This window comes from Seriola aureovittata, chromosome 13 (genome assembly GCF_021018895.1).
Source record: "Seriola aureovittata isolate HTS-2021-v1 ecotype China chromosome 13, ASM2101889v1, whole genome shotgun sequence".
Lineage (NCBI taxonomy): Eukaryota > Metazoa > Chordata > Actinopteri > Carangiformes > Carangidae > Seriola > Seriola aureovittata.
The window spans coordinates 25,045,949-25,061,475 of record NC_079376.1 but is presented as its reverse complement, the minus strand read 5'-3'; positions in this window follow the sequence as shown (position 1 = coordinate 25,061,475).

The window sequence follows — 15,527 nt, the reverse complement described above, 5'->3', positions numbered from 1 at the left end:
GTGAGTACGACCTAATCATTACTGATAGGAATGATGCACAGACCTGCAAAAAGAATGCACTGACAGGGGTGAAATTTGATGCAATTCAGTGTAATTCTGTGGTTCATGCAGACTGGAATCTCTGCAACTGTCTCATCAATGTGTTGCTGGAAGTGATTTAAGATTGATGTTATAATAAACCAGAATATCTGTTAAATCAATCATTAACCAGTAAAAAATATTCAGTAATAAGGACAAAGTCATGGCAGAGAAACTGTGAGTGACTGTCGGGTGGTTCGTTCGTCTGTGTACGACGCCACAGCGGCAGCGGCAGCAGCAGAGCACCCGGCTGGCAGACTGTGCTTCCATCACTCGTGGCCAAGATTGATCTTTGTCAGCGCCAAAGAAATCCTCATTGTTTCCGAGTCCATTTATTTGAAAACCCTACACACACACCACAGAGAGACCACATGAGGGCAGGTTTAAAAGGCAACCTGTAAACCCACAAAGGACTGTGTGTGTGTGTGTGTGTGTGTGTGTGTGTGTGTGTGTGTGTGTTAAAGGTTTGCTTTACTAAGGGAACTGGACAACCAGTATGAAATCTTCAATGGAAAGTGAGATAGTTACAGTTCTGCTGCTGGAAACTCAAAATGGCACAAGAACTAAAGTTTACCAGGTAAATCATCTCATTGTTGGAATATGTTTTTAAAGCTTAAATAAGCTTTTAAATTTCTCACAAAATAATTATTTAATAGTCATAAAATAGTTATTTCCTATGTAAACCCCACAGCTCCATCCTACAACAGAACAAACCTCTGTTCTACTTTCCAGCTGATGAAACCAGCATTTATTTTGTTCACTCTCCGACTTACTAGATTTCACCTTCTATTTCTCTCTTGCCAATTGATACCATGTCTTCTTCTGTGGTCTTGTAACTGTTACAGACCTGAAGAAAAATATTAACTGTCCATGTGTTAGAAATAAAACATCCCTAATCCTTCCTAGAGTGCCACAGCTGAATAGACCTTCAACTCTTCAGCTGAGGAATAAAGAGAAATAACACACAAAAGGCTCCTGATGCTAAGATAGTTCACTTTATATAAAGAGGATCTGACAGATGGAGACCTGTGGAAGAATGTGAATAAGACAAAGAATGAACTTTCAATCTCAAGTTCTTAAACATGGATGAACACAAATAAAGCATCTATGTATCTACCTATCTATCTATCTATCTATCTATCTATGTATCTATCTATGTATCTATCTAAAGGGAAATTCCTGTATTTATATAATTGTGACCATCCTGACTGTGGGTTATAAGGGTTATAACTTATATAACATCTGTTGGGTCTGAGCTCTGCCTCACAAGCGGGACACCATAAATGTTGCTTCTGTAGACACGTGGCACCCTATGTTGTATCTTCGGTTATCTATCAATTTAATGGCTATCATACATTAAGAAAAAAGTTATATTAAAAATACTAATATTAATAATAACTTTAAAATGAATGAAAGACCTCAGGGGCACCAGCCTAAACTAAAAGGTAAAATAGCCATTACCGGCTCAGTCTCAAATTATTACTATTAATCTGGAACTCTGATTAATAATTAACTTAACAACTATAACCAAATTACCATATCAACAGTAAGTTACAGTTGAAGGATTGGAATTCTATGGAGTAGAGGCTGGCAATATTCACACTTGTGCAACATTAAACACACCAGTAGTTACTTAAAGACATTTATTTACAATGGAGCAGAGTAAAACACAATGTCTAATCTAGTATGTACAGGTGTGTGTGTGTGTGTGTGTGTGTGTGTGTGTGTGTGTGTGTGTGTGTGTGTGTGTGGAAAATGTAATGTTGAAACTATACTGAAAGGTGTCAGTTTTATGTGACGTTGCTGGTATGATGTCAGTATGTCATCGACAGGTCTGTTTTTGCTCCAAGATGCACATCACATGTGAAGAATAGGCAAGAGCTACAGAGACCGAAGCTTGTTTTGTACCAGGCTGTAAACATGTTTATTTCTGCTGTAAAGTTGGACATTTTAACATGGGAGTCTATGGGGATTGACTCACTGTTGGAGCCAGACTCTAGTGGTCATTAGAGGAACTGCAGGTTCTTCAGTGGAGGTTGATGCGTGGTTAAAACCAGCGGTGACTGTCTCAGCTCAAACCCCCCCCCCGCTGCACCACAAACTGACACACTGATTGTTAATGAAATGATGTTCTTATTTACAAATCATTTAAAACCGTGTTGCTTTCTCCATTCAAATGTTGTGGGACATGTAAACATGACCAACTCTCACCTCTAACCGTTCAAAGAGGAGCAGCAGTGTGATGATGAGCTGCTGTGAGAGCACAGCGTTGTTGTTTGAACCGTTAGCTCTCGTTATTGTCTCGTTAAAACAATTCCAGCCTGGTTAGTAATGACGTGTGAGCGCGACGGCGGCCGGGCTCCAGTTTTCGACTTACTGCTGCAGCGCTCACAGTGAGCTAGAGACAACTGTACTACACAGCCCTGTCAGCGACACTGTGTGTGTGTGTGTGTGAGTGTGTGTGTGTGTGTGTGGTCAGCAGATTGCCAATGATACCCATAGCCTGGTTATTCCATGTCCATTATTCCCCTTGACCTTTCCGAGCCTTCTGGATGTTTTCAACCTTGATGTAATTTGTTCACTTTTTTTTAAAGTAGCTTCCTGTTCTGTGTCCTACTTATATAAACTATATATCAGTACCATGCTTGTGTTGCTTTACTTCACAGAGCTATGGGTTATCTATTCCACAGATTATAATGTTAATATATGAGTGATTTTTTTTCCACCAGTTTGTCAAATTAATTAATGTAGTGTCAGGATGATAAGGAGATTGCACATTCAAATTGTAAGAGCGTGATTCTGATTTCCATGGTCTAATATTATTCAGAGTTAAGCTCCTTTTGTAAAGGAATTGGTGTCATCTTGATCAGTGTCGACTTCACAGAGAGATGGAATCAGGATGTTGGCAGTGTAGAGTACATACCTGGCCTGGCATCAGTCACAAGCCATTAAAGAAGTTGATTATAAGGACATGCAGAGTTACGGACCCACAATAGACACTTTGTTACTCTTCCCTCCATCAAACTATCAAACTGATAGGAAACAGAGACAAAGGACCCTTCTCTCACAAACACACCATGCTGTTAGCATGTCAGAGAGACTGAACCACCAAAACAGACACCAAAATGACTGATTGTCACTAAGGTGTGAATCCTGGCCTCTCTGTGCCATGCATGAACACACACACACACACACACACACAAACACACACACACACACTAATCTCTAATCTCTTGATACAAGTCATAAACTACAACCCACATTCCAGTCCTGGGTAGTGACCAGCAGAACTCTCTTCACAGACACTGATCTGAAGAATGTAAAATTAAATATCTAACTGTTCTGTAACTCATGAGATGTTCCTCTGTAATAGTTTAATCCCAAACTTCTGTCCCATAGAATGTTTGAAATGTAACATGTAGATTTTAAGATAATGTCCTTCATGTGACCAAACTGTCAGCATCCTTCACACAAGGTAACACACTACATGACATCCAGAATGTCCATATTATTATTATTACAGTCAAAGAACTGCTGTGTAATCCATATGTATAGATTATTAGCTTTGGGAAATGTTTATATTGTTGTTTGACCAATTAACCACTTGTATCATGATTAATTCCAGGTTTGAAGGATGTAATATGAAATCAACACTCCTATTACTGCTCTCTGCCTTTATTAGTGCAAGTAGTTTGATATGTTAATTCATTTAATGTTTTGTGGTCATGGTGGAAGACGGATGTTTGCGTTTATAAGTAAACTCTAGATTTAAATTATCCCAAAGTTCAGTGGAAAATTACTCTCTTCTCCAAGTGGAAACACAGGAGAAGATGGGTGACGCCCATGAAACATGCGCCAGCACCCAGGGGATAAAACAGTCGTGAACAATTCACACATGGCTCAGTAGCTCTGTAGCTATGTAAACTCTTAGCTCTTAGTCACAAACTCATAGCCATTTTTGCACTTAATCGTTTTGGCCGCGTCCTTTATTATTTTTTGCCACAGGCTCCAAGTAACATTATTTTTATAAGCCAAGTCAAGACCAACTGAACCAAAGCAACAGAAGTGCCTCAGAGTCATTTTGTAGCTTATCACGTTTTCTATTTTGAAGCTTTTTGACAACTTTAGAGTCATCTGGTCAACGCCAGTCTCCTCTAAAGTTATCCAACCAAAGTGAAGAGCATTAGAGTTTATTTAGCATCAACCCGCAAGAGACACCAGCAGATAACATCTGCACGACCGCCTGCAGAGAAGCCGAGCAGAAATCAAGAGTTCCCGAGACAGAAAGTCTCCTGGCAAACTCCACCAGAGCTGAACCGCTGAGACACCGGCAGAATCCGTCATCGTGATAACGGGACCCGGCCTCCAGGAGAATCCACCTAGATCCCGCGTCTCCGGGGTTACCACGGCAACGACAGCCACGTGGGTTCCAGCCGAGGGTCTTCAGATACAGCGCAACTCACAGTAGTTCGGTCTTAACACTCTGCTCATGACTGGGTTGATGTCGAAATATAGCAATATTTAATCATCAAACCTAATTCGTAGATGTAGCATCATTAGCTGTATAGCCATAGTGTATAGCCATAACATATTCTCTCCCACCAACTCATCACACTGCTCATTTCATTATTATTTTCATCTTTATGATTATTACACCTTGCATTTACTCTGTAGATAGTTTAGTTTAGTTAATAAACTCCTTTATTTACACCCAGTTGTCGTCCTGTTGTATTCTTTTGACCTAGAGACTGGAGATCCATTGAATCGAGAAGTCACGGCTTCCGATATGAGACTGATAAATTTATCAATGAAGGACTGGTGCCCCATTTCAACGAGAGTAAATTCTAAATCGCGGTGTTAACGCTACAGCAGAGGAGTTGTCTCTGGGCTGGATATGCTGGAAATGAGCTTCAGTAAAAGTAAAAGACAATTGCAACATCCTGCTGGAGCAGGCTTACAGATTTACGAAGATACCAAAGATACCCAAACAAAAAAAAAAAGTAAGTGGCACCATAACTTTTAAATGATTTTTTCCTGTCCTCCAGAAACTCAACATCATTAATACATCAAAATGAAGCACTTATATGCACTTGGTTTTTGTAAAGTTACATCATTTTAGACATGCTTTACACACATTGTAAAAAACCTCTGCTATGATTCATATTTAGTTTTACATCTGGCTCAGGCCTTGAGCCCCGGTTAGCGCAGTTAGCATCTTTTATTTGTTTCTGTTGTTTGTTAGCTTGTAACTGGCAGTGGCTGACACAGTGTTAGTGGTTGCGCTAATGCTAACTCTCTCTCTGTACTGACAAGGTTTCAGGTTTATTTAGCCCCGCCCCCGTCCCCTCTAGTTGACAGGATTGGTTCCTGAGGTTTGTGACGTATGAAACCCTGGCTGTCTGAATCTGTGTTTATGAGACTGTCATTGGTTCAGTGCACTTCAAGGTGGAAACACTCAGTCATGGAGTTGATGATTATTTCACTCATCATGTCTTGTATTGTATAAAAAACATCATATGGACGTTAACAAGGTTAAACACTTGAGTTTCATAGGAAGGGTCTCAGGTGTGACTCGAGTCCTCATCCCTGGATCAGACTTGTAGTAAACAAAATGACAGTTTTATCAAATTAGCCACCATTTATTTGGAGGAAAGACCTAAAGTAATCCAATCCAAAAAAAAATCCCTCATTGCAAAAGAAAAGAAAGAACAACAAAAGATCAGGTCGTAATAATGTTGCAGCCACAGCTGAGTTTAGAAGTTTAGCTGTGTCGTCTCCAGTGACCTGTCATACATAATGGTTTAGCAAGTGTGAGCTCAGCTGTGTTAAAGCGATGACAACCTTCCTCAGGTAGAAACGATAGAAACTGCACCATCATGTTAAAGTTCTGCGCTTCAAGGTGATATTTTTTAATCAAGCTATTGACCTTTTTTATCTGGGCCATCCACTGCAGGGGATCATCGCTTCAACAGTTAAAGCTGCCTCTGACCCTCTGGCTGTACTCGATAATGTACTGTCACAATGTGTATTGCTCTAGAAAAGAGTCACTGAGTGCACCTCGAAAAAAGAAAAATTAAACACACACCCAGAGAGAAAAAAAAAGAGAAGCTCTCATGGAGGGCTGACCACCACGACAAAGAAACTGTATCTGAATCAAAAGCAAACATGCTCTGCTGACAACAGTAAACCCACAAACTCAGAGAAAACCCACTGTCAAACGTCTTTCATCACTTTCACTGGTGCAGAAAATGGGATGGGGATGTTTTAAAAAGATGTGACGGTTTATTACAACAAAAATAACTGTCTGTCACGGACTGGCAGCAGGACACCTCAATAAGAGCCAGGAGTCTGCGACAAACATGACAAATCATATTTAATTAGAAAGCATCGCAACCGCAAGAAATGTAATTTGACTGTTTCGAATGTGAATGTTAAAGAAGAGCAGAGGAGCTGCTTCACAGCGTCTAAATGGCATTTTAAAGAAGTGTGTGCTGTTGTGAGGAAAACAGCCAACAGCAGATTAATCACAAATATAAGAGTCTTCACAGACTCTGCAGAGATTGTGAAGGACTAAGAAAAAGGAAAAACTGAACTGAACCCAATGATCTGTGCAGGCAGAGCTTGTTTTTATGCTTCATTTTTGCTCTTCATCATCACAGAATAGTAATTCCATGACATTTCATTTAGCTGCTTTAGCTGAACCACAAACACCATGGCCGGTAACAATCATGGGATAATTCTCAGTGACTCAGTTTAGTCAGATATACAGAAAAATCTAACCAGCAAAAAAAAAAAAAAAATGCAACTGCTCAAACGAGACCAGCAACAAAATCCCCCCAAGTGATAAAGTAAGCGAGTAAACTTTATTTATAGAGCACCTTTTGAAAACTGGGTTACATGGTGCTTTACAGTGGAAACATTTAAAGCTTCCTCTTCTCCTGTGTTGTATTAGTGTTGATCCAAAAGAAGATATATTTGTGGTTTCATCATTTATTCACGTATGCAACCCCCCCCCCCCCCCCCCACCTAAATACATAACACAGTACAGATTCATTAATAAAAGACACATTCATTCACAAACTCAACCAGGAGATGTTTAAAGTTTTATGTCCACGTCATAAAGTAACAGTAGCTCCATGTATCAAACACATGACTCTGTTTTATGTGCTTGGCATACACAATACAGTACTTTGCATACTTCCTTATCATTTAACTAAACCTAAAACTCCTTAACTGCACTTACGACTGTTGTTGGGTTAGCGCTTATCTCCTGTAATTTCAGTGTTGATGTTAAAAATGATTTGGTTGGTGTGAGGCCAGAGGGCAGCTGGCTTCCCTTGGCACAGTCGTGACTAATCACAGTTTGGCAGTGGTATGACGATAGCTTCATCAAGGAATGCCAACTTCGACCTGGCCTCCTCAAGACGTGATATTAGTCTACAGAAGGTGTTTATAGCTCACAGCCACTGTAGTTTCACCACACATTCACACAATCAGTTAGATGGGCGCTGTTTTCCTATATGAGCCACAACCACATTTATTAAAATGACGACGACAGTCTGTAGTCTGGAGCTCTAGTAACGACAGGTCGATGAGCCAATCAGGAGAGGAAGCCTCTTTTCTGATTGACTGACTGTTTTCTGAGTGACCCAATAAAAATATAGTAGATTTCAGATAAAAAACTCTGAAAAAAACCAAATCCTACACAGTTTGATGGTGGGTCCAGATGGGCGGTGACTGCTTTGTTGTGACATCACAAAGCTCCAGAAGTCCTGACGGCTGATTTTAAGGCTCGGTTTCTGAATACAGGCTGTGTGCATTTCACTGAGCGCTTTGATACTTTCACAGTATTACAGTTTTTCCCAATAGCTTTGATGAAATTCACTCATCAGACACATCATTCTCTCAAATCTTAAAGCAGTTCTCAGAACAGTTAATGCATTTCTCAGAACACTAAATCACCTTGTTCACGTGTCGAAACCTGCAAAGTCAGTCAGTCACTTCAACATCGTCACTAATGAATTAAACCTTTTCACCAGAGCTTCGGACTTAGACTCCAAATGTTTTGATGTTTTGATAAAAACCTGACTTCAGAAAAAGAGAACTGTAAAAATAAGTTACAAATGTTACAAACTGTACTACAGTTACAACAGTAACATGTTGGAAAAATAACTGTATTCTGTTTCAACATTGCATTGGTGTTTATTGTACTGTGAACATTTCAACCTGTCAACAGATCAACTGTCCTGTCACTTGACAACACTGTATGGAAATGTATACAAGCCAATAGACAGAAGAGCGTTAGATTTAGAACATGGTGTATCCAAAAAATTACTAAGCTGAAAAAAGTGTGCAAATACTTGATTTTTAGATGTTTTTGCTGTATGATATTTTCAATGCAATTTATTTTGCAGCAGATTAATGGCACTTTCCATTTTGGGTGCAAATAACTGTATCTGTAATTTCACACAATATAACTGCTGTAACCGAGGACAGCGAAATGATGAACACGGAACTATGCATCGGAAAATAGACAAAGAGAAATATGCAGTCAAACTTATGCTGTACTGTACTTATAGTACAGTAAATTCACACCACATACAGTGTATATATATATATGTGTGTGTGTGTGTGTGTGTGTGTGTGTGTGTGCGTGTGTGTGTGTGTGACTGGCCTTGCCTTCTCATACATATTTGAAGAAAGTTTAAAGTGATCTGATTGAAAACACTGATGCTGCAGGACAGTATCAAAGTGAGTGAGAGGTCTGTCGTTCTATCTGACGGAGGAACAAACTGTTTCCATGAGTTGTCGGAGTCAGATGAGAAATGCATCAACACAATGAGAAAACATCTTTAGTAGTGAACTATGAGTGGATCCAAAGGAAGCTTGTACAAATACGACGATGAATGCTAATTAGTGTGGGGGAATGATGAGCTGTTTTGAGAAGTGCAATAAGAGAGGTGAGAATGATGTTTCTGATGTGAGAATATAAACCTAGACCTGCTTTATAATCAAACAAAGCATGGACATCTTACCTCCTCGTGGTTGTCTGCCTCCACTCAGACTAGTTTCAGGTTACATCCCTTTTTATCCAGCGTCATAGAAAATATGAACCAGGTGAAAAAGAAAAAAGGAGCAGTGCAATGTTGTAGGCAGACGAAAGACAAACAACACATATAAGACTTTACAGCTTCTTGAGAAAAACACACATGGAAAGAACCTTTCGTGTAAACTCATCTGTCCTTCTTCTACTCCTCTCTTGCTGTTAATAAATACACCTGCTTGTGTGAAATTTTGTCATAGTTGCAAGTCTTGAGTAATGGCTAAAAAGTGTTTTCTGAGGTCACTGTGACCTTTGACCACCAAAATCTAATCACTTCATCCTTGAGTCCAGATGAACGTTTGTACCAAATTTGAAGAACTTCTGTCAAGGTGTTACGGAGATATTGCGTTCACAAGGCCAAATTTGTGTTTTGTGAGGTCACCACGCCCTTGACATTTAACCTTTGACCCCCAAGATCTAATTTGTTCATTAATGACTCCAAGTGGATATTTGCATTCCCTTGGGAAGTTCTCAAGATATTGTGTTCACGAGGCCAAAACCGTGTTTTGTGAGGTCACTGTGACCTTGACTAATCAGCTCATCCTCGAGTCCAAGCGAATGTTTGTGCCAGAAGTTCTGTCAAGATGCTCCTAAGATACAGTTTCCAATGGCTACAGAAAAAGAACTCCTGTCTGACAAGCAAGAGGCAAACCAGTGAAGGGCTGTCCCTCTGCTGAAGTGGTCAACAGTATCGAAGGCTGTGCTCAGGTCGAGAATACAGAGTGCGCCATGGCTTATGAATTCATATCGACAAACTGTTGTCCGTGAATTTGTTGTAAATAAGCCTCTTTTAGTTCATCTTTGTTTTAATCCGGCTCACTGGTTGCTCCCAGCTGCAGGATCAGCTCTGTAGACAACACTGTGGCACACTCATTATTTGGTCTTACTGTATCCTTTATCAAAATTACATCCATATTTCTTTTTCTCTTTGTATATTAATTGACATTTTTAAGGTTGACATTATTACACCTGCGCAGCTGTAAAAAGGGGCTCCTACATTAATATTTAATTTTTGACTGATTTAATGCAGCCCCTGTTGAGCACATTCAAATCAAACACACCCACAATATAATTCCACTGCCAGCCTGCAGGTGCATGCTGGGATGGATAAAATGTTGAGTGAGCTGTGCACAGCTTCTGTTATTTTTTGACCACCACCTTTAGGAGTTATGATTCAGCTCAGAAATATTAAAAACTATTGATGGAGAGCAGTGAGAGGCGGAGAGCATTGGTTCTATTGTGAACTTAGAAAGAATGAGACGGTTGAACTTTGGTGACTATAGAGGAGCTCACAGACTGCCATTCAAACAGGTGAGTGCATCATACTGTCACCGTAGGAAGTCAGTGTTGAATCACCAGAGGATCATCAACTACTACATTTGTAGCGCTGGTGGTGTATATATTGTTCATGCATATATGTGTTGTCTGCTGTGTGATTCTTTATTCTGCTGTTGATTGTATGAGAAGTGTTAGGTATTTATTAATCTTCCACTTCTCCTATTATCATCAACCTTTCATTCATTGTTTTTTTTTTTTCTAATAAAATTGATCAAGGAAGGTGATAATACTTTGACGTGGAAGTCTGTTGTAAGCGTAGGTCGTAGTCGCCCCATCGTTTAATGCCGAATGTGTGAATCTGTGTCTTGACTGAATCATCTGGTGTGTGTGCGTTTTCTCACGACTTAAATATTAAAAATCTGTGAAATCTCTCATTATGTCTGTACTCACAGACATTTTTTTTTAAATCCTCCAGTCTGAGTTTGTACATGACTGTTCACACACCCAGAGGCCAACATCATGTCTAACAGTCAAACCCAAAAAGCAAGTGGAACATGTCCTTTGTAAACAGACAATGTATCACATATTAACTCAGTGAAAACAATTTGAACTTTAAAGTAACTAAATCACCCTTGAAACAGCATTACAAAGGTGTTGGATAAACTAAAGCTAAGAAGACTCCAACACTAAACACACTAAACACTTAAAAGACTTTTCTTTTTTTTCTTTTTGTTTAAATCATGGTGATCAAGGGTTCACTACACAACTCGTACATGAGGTCTATTCATGCCTGTTTTATTCCATTCAGAGAGAGCTGTGCGACAAAGCATTAAATTGCATGCAAATTAAATGAAATAATTGCATGAGCATGTAGGTCTTCTCCTAAATTAGTGCTGTCCGGTGTGAACAAAGTAAGGAACATTAATGCAAACGTCAACTCTGTATGAAAGCCAAAATGCAGCAGATAGAAAAGAAAAGGGCTTTAGATTCATGTAGAAGCTGCTTCAACTAATTCAACTTGTTTTTGGCTAAAATAAGATCAAACATGTCTGAAAACTGTCTGTAACACCCCCGACCTCAGATTAATGGACTTCTGCAAACCTTAAACCTCTTATCGCTGAGGATCCTCGTTCTCTTCGCTCCTGCCTCGAGCTAACACGCTGTTCTACACAGCATCAAACAATCTCATTATCACAGTGGACATTCAAACTGAAAAACAGGAGGGGAATAAAGAAGGTACTGTTGCACCCCCTGAAAACACTTGCTGAGTTACTAACATTCGTTTCCCTGCTGTATCAGCTTCCTTGTTAAAAGATGGCACCACCTTCCCCCTCTTTCCCTGACCCTCATTAAAACAGTCCCACAGATAATGGTGATAATACAGAAGAGGACATTTAAGAAAGAGGGAAATAAAAGGTGCAGCCACAAGCTGAAAGAGTTTGATCCTCTATGAGAGAAGGGTTTATTTAACTTAATAGTATTATTAACATAACTATTATTCAGAACGGCCCATTAGAAGTGTTCTCCATCCTGAACAACCATACAGGTGCCTCTGATACGACCCATAGGAGTGTTACCTGTAATAGTGCTCCTATGGCGGCAGGCGTACCACGCGTACCTCGGTTGTCAGGTTACAATAATATACACATGGACTGTACCGACAGCGGTGTACCTACCTTCATCACCACTGTTACTATAATAACGGTCATGGCTTGGTTAGGTTTAGGAAAAGATCATGATTTGGGTTAAAATAATTACTTCCTCAACATTACATGATCTTTGTTGTCATGGTTACATATGTCTCATATTCATCCATCCACTACAACCTCCCCCTGACGTGGACTTTGTCTTTCTTTATACTACGTCACTTACGCCCTTTGCTCCTGTCATCATTACTACGACCACTAGATGTCGCCTAGCAACAGAACTTGACTGCGGGTCAAAATAAGCTGCTGCACAGACGAGTAAGGGGCTCCTTTTTTTTCTTTTTACAGGACAATATAGCAGTTGGTTGAGGTGGAGTCACTTGTTGGGTTTGTGATACTGTAGGGAGGGTTGATAAATGAATGAAGGAGAGATCAGTCAAAACATCTGTCATCAGAAATATTTGTCTCAAGCTGATTAGTTAAAGGTGCTATATGTAAGTTTTTACTATTGCTACATAGCTAACGCATTAATCAGCATTTGAATCAGTTCTCTGTTTCTACTGAAGTTAGCATGCTAACCAGCTAGCCAAGGTCTGGCCAGACAGTTGCGTCACTTTTCCTATACCAAGTCACAGTAGCGTCCAGTCTACCCTGAAGAAGTAGCTGTAAAACAACGGCTGAAGCTCTTGGAAAGACTGGTAAGTGAACCGCAAATGTTGCAAAGTAGCAATTGAAAAACTTAAATTTATTTCCATTTAAAGTGTTTTTTTTTCCAATATGTCTTTGCCCTGTTGGAAAGCAGTATACAAATGTTTACAGTGAGGAAGTGAGAAATTTAAAACAGAATCACCAGCGATGCTCCAAATACCCAGAAATCCCCCTGAAGTCGGTCTTATTTTGTTCCTGAACTTTGAAAGCTAAACTTTTAAAACATTCTGATCAAAGTCACGTCTAAAGTGTTTCTGACTACTTCTCTGTGTTTTGTCAGGGGACGCAAGACAGGCAGCCATTTTGGCAAAGGCTTTGATAATGCTAATGAACTTGGCCCAGTTCCCCTGGTCAGCTTCCAGGAGAGAGGTGTACCTGCTATGGCCTCAGGCTAGACGCCACACTGGTGACAAGGTATCCTCACAGGTGAGACCTGCTGCTCCTTACCTCATTCATCCTGGATATATTTTATCAATCAGTATTTAAGGCTGTAATGTGTGAACAGTCCTGGCCTACTTTATAATAAGCTCTTTCTTCATTGAAACAGAATTTTCCATTTATTTGGAGAAAACAAATCATTAATAGCCAACGGTTCAGATTTGGATCTGATTACAGAGATCTGATAAACTCTAAACTTTCTAACTCCACACCTCCAGATTTTTTAACTTTTCAAACTTGTAGTCTTCTGACCCAAACCATCACCTGAGGACATTTCTGAGACTTCATACAGCTCCTTCTGCAGACACAAAGGCTTTACACAACTTTGTTGAAATTTGCAGTAGAGCTGGCCAACAATACCACAAACCTGTCGGACCCCATAGACAGTATCCACAGACATTCCCTCCATCAGATGATATTGAAGGCTCATGAAAATCTCCATAATCAAATGGTAAATGTTAAAATCTGTTGGGATAATGATGCTGTAGATTCCGCAGTTGACCTGCATCTTCCATGATAATCAAGACAAGTTGTTTCAGGTAATACTCTGATCAAGCCGCTGAAATCATAATGAAACACTTGTTTCCCAGAGTGTCCAATCAACAGGAGAGTTAAGGTCTGACACAGCTTCAGAAGATGTCTCTTAGAGAAGGCTCAAGAGAAGTCAGTAAGGTGTAGACTGGTACTCTTAACTCCCAGCATTTTAAAAAGGGCACAACTACGACAGCAGAATACAGATATATAGTTTTGTTAGTTATGTGATATACACCTGAAACACCTGGAGAAGGCAGTAAACACTGTATTAACTTTAAGGTGTTTTCAATTCCCTCTCTAATTAGATCTCTAGTCAGGTTTGCATTGTCGGGAAACTGCCAAAATATCCCACGAAGAGCTGGTAAAAAGCTGCACAAAGGAAGATTACACCATTCCACATGTATAGTCTCATAGTAGCAGGTACTTTTATGAGCCACACAGTAGAAGTATAAAAAACAAAGGCATCTGCCACAGCATTAAAGATAAGAAAAAGAAAAATCGGAGTTTCAGCCACTTCAGTTGTAAATCATCCAACCTGCACGCATGTAGCAGCCTATTCAAAATACTACCGTACTATTGAGAATGTTGAAATTATTTTACTTTTTCTTTCATTTTCCATGTCTTTTCTATGACTGGAAAACTGGTCAGCTGTTTTCCAGGTTGTCCAAGAAGGCATGGGAACCCTGAGTCCTGTAGAGGCTGATGATCCAACTAGTGATTAGAGACAAACCAGCTTCTCAGAATTCCCCTAATTCCAAATAATCGATATTGGTCCGTACAATGATGGCACACTGTGACGGAGGTTGAGTTGGAGCGTGAAAAACAAAGATGAGAGCACAAGACAATCCACAGAGCAAGGAAGCTGAGAGGTAAATTAGTAAAAGAGGGGGAGAGAGTTTGTCAGTGTGAACTACATGGAGAATTAGATACACATAAATAGACAGAACAAAAATATAAACACAACACTTTTCTTTTTGCTCCCATTTTTTCACGAGTTGAAATTAAAGCTCTAAGACAAAATCTGTGTCAGTGAACGTTTCTCTCTTTTCAAGATCATCCCTCCATACGTGGAATATCAAGATGCTGATTACACAGCATGATTACTGCACAGCTGTGACTCACTGTGTGACCTGAGCAACAAATGTATTTTTGTGGGGAGAGGGTTGTGGATCAGAAAAACCAGCCAGTTTCTTGTGTGACCGCCATTTTGCCTCATGCAGTGCGACACAGAGTTGATCAGGTTGTTGGTTGTTGGAACGTGGCTCCTCTTCAGCAGCTGGGTGAAGTTGCTGACAGGCTCCATGTCTGGTGACGAAGGGCAAGAACCGGGATGTTTGAAGCTTCCGGGAACTGCGTACATGATGCTGCAACATGAGGCGATGGCGGCGGATGAATGGAAGGACAATGGGCCTCAGGATCTCATCACAGTGTCTCTATGTGCATCTTTGATTTCAACTCATGAAATATTGGCGTAAACAAAAAAGTGTTCAAATTAATTTATATTTTTGTTCAGTGTACATTGTCGAGCGGATCACTTTATCCTCTGCATTGCTCAGTGAAACACACGTGTCTAACTAGCACTCACTATAAACTTTTGTTGCACTTCTTTAATACAATCTCCTTGCACCTATTAAATAGACATAGTACTTAATATTTACACTAAGGTTCCTACTGCACTGAAGCTGTACTGATGTCCTTCACTTGTAAGTCGCTTTGGATAAAAGCACCTGCCAAATGAGTAA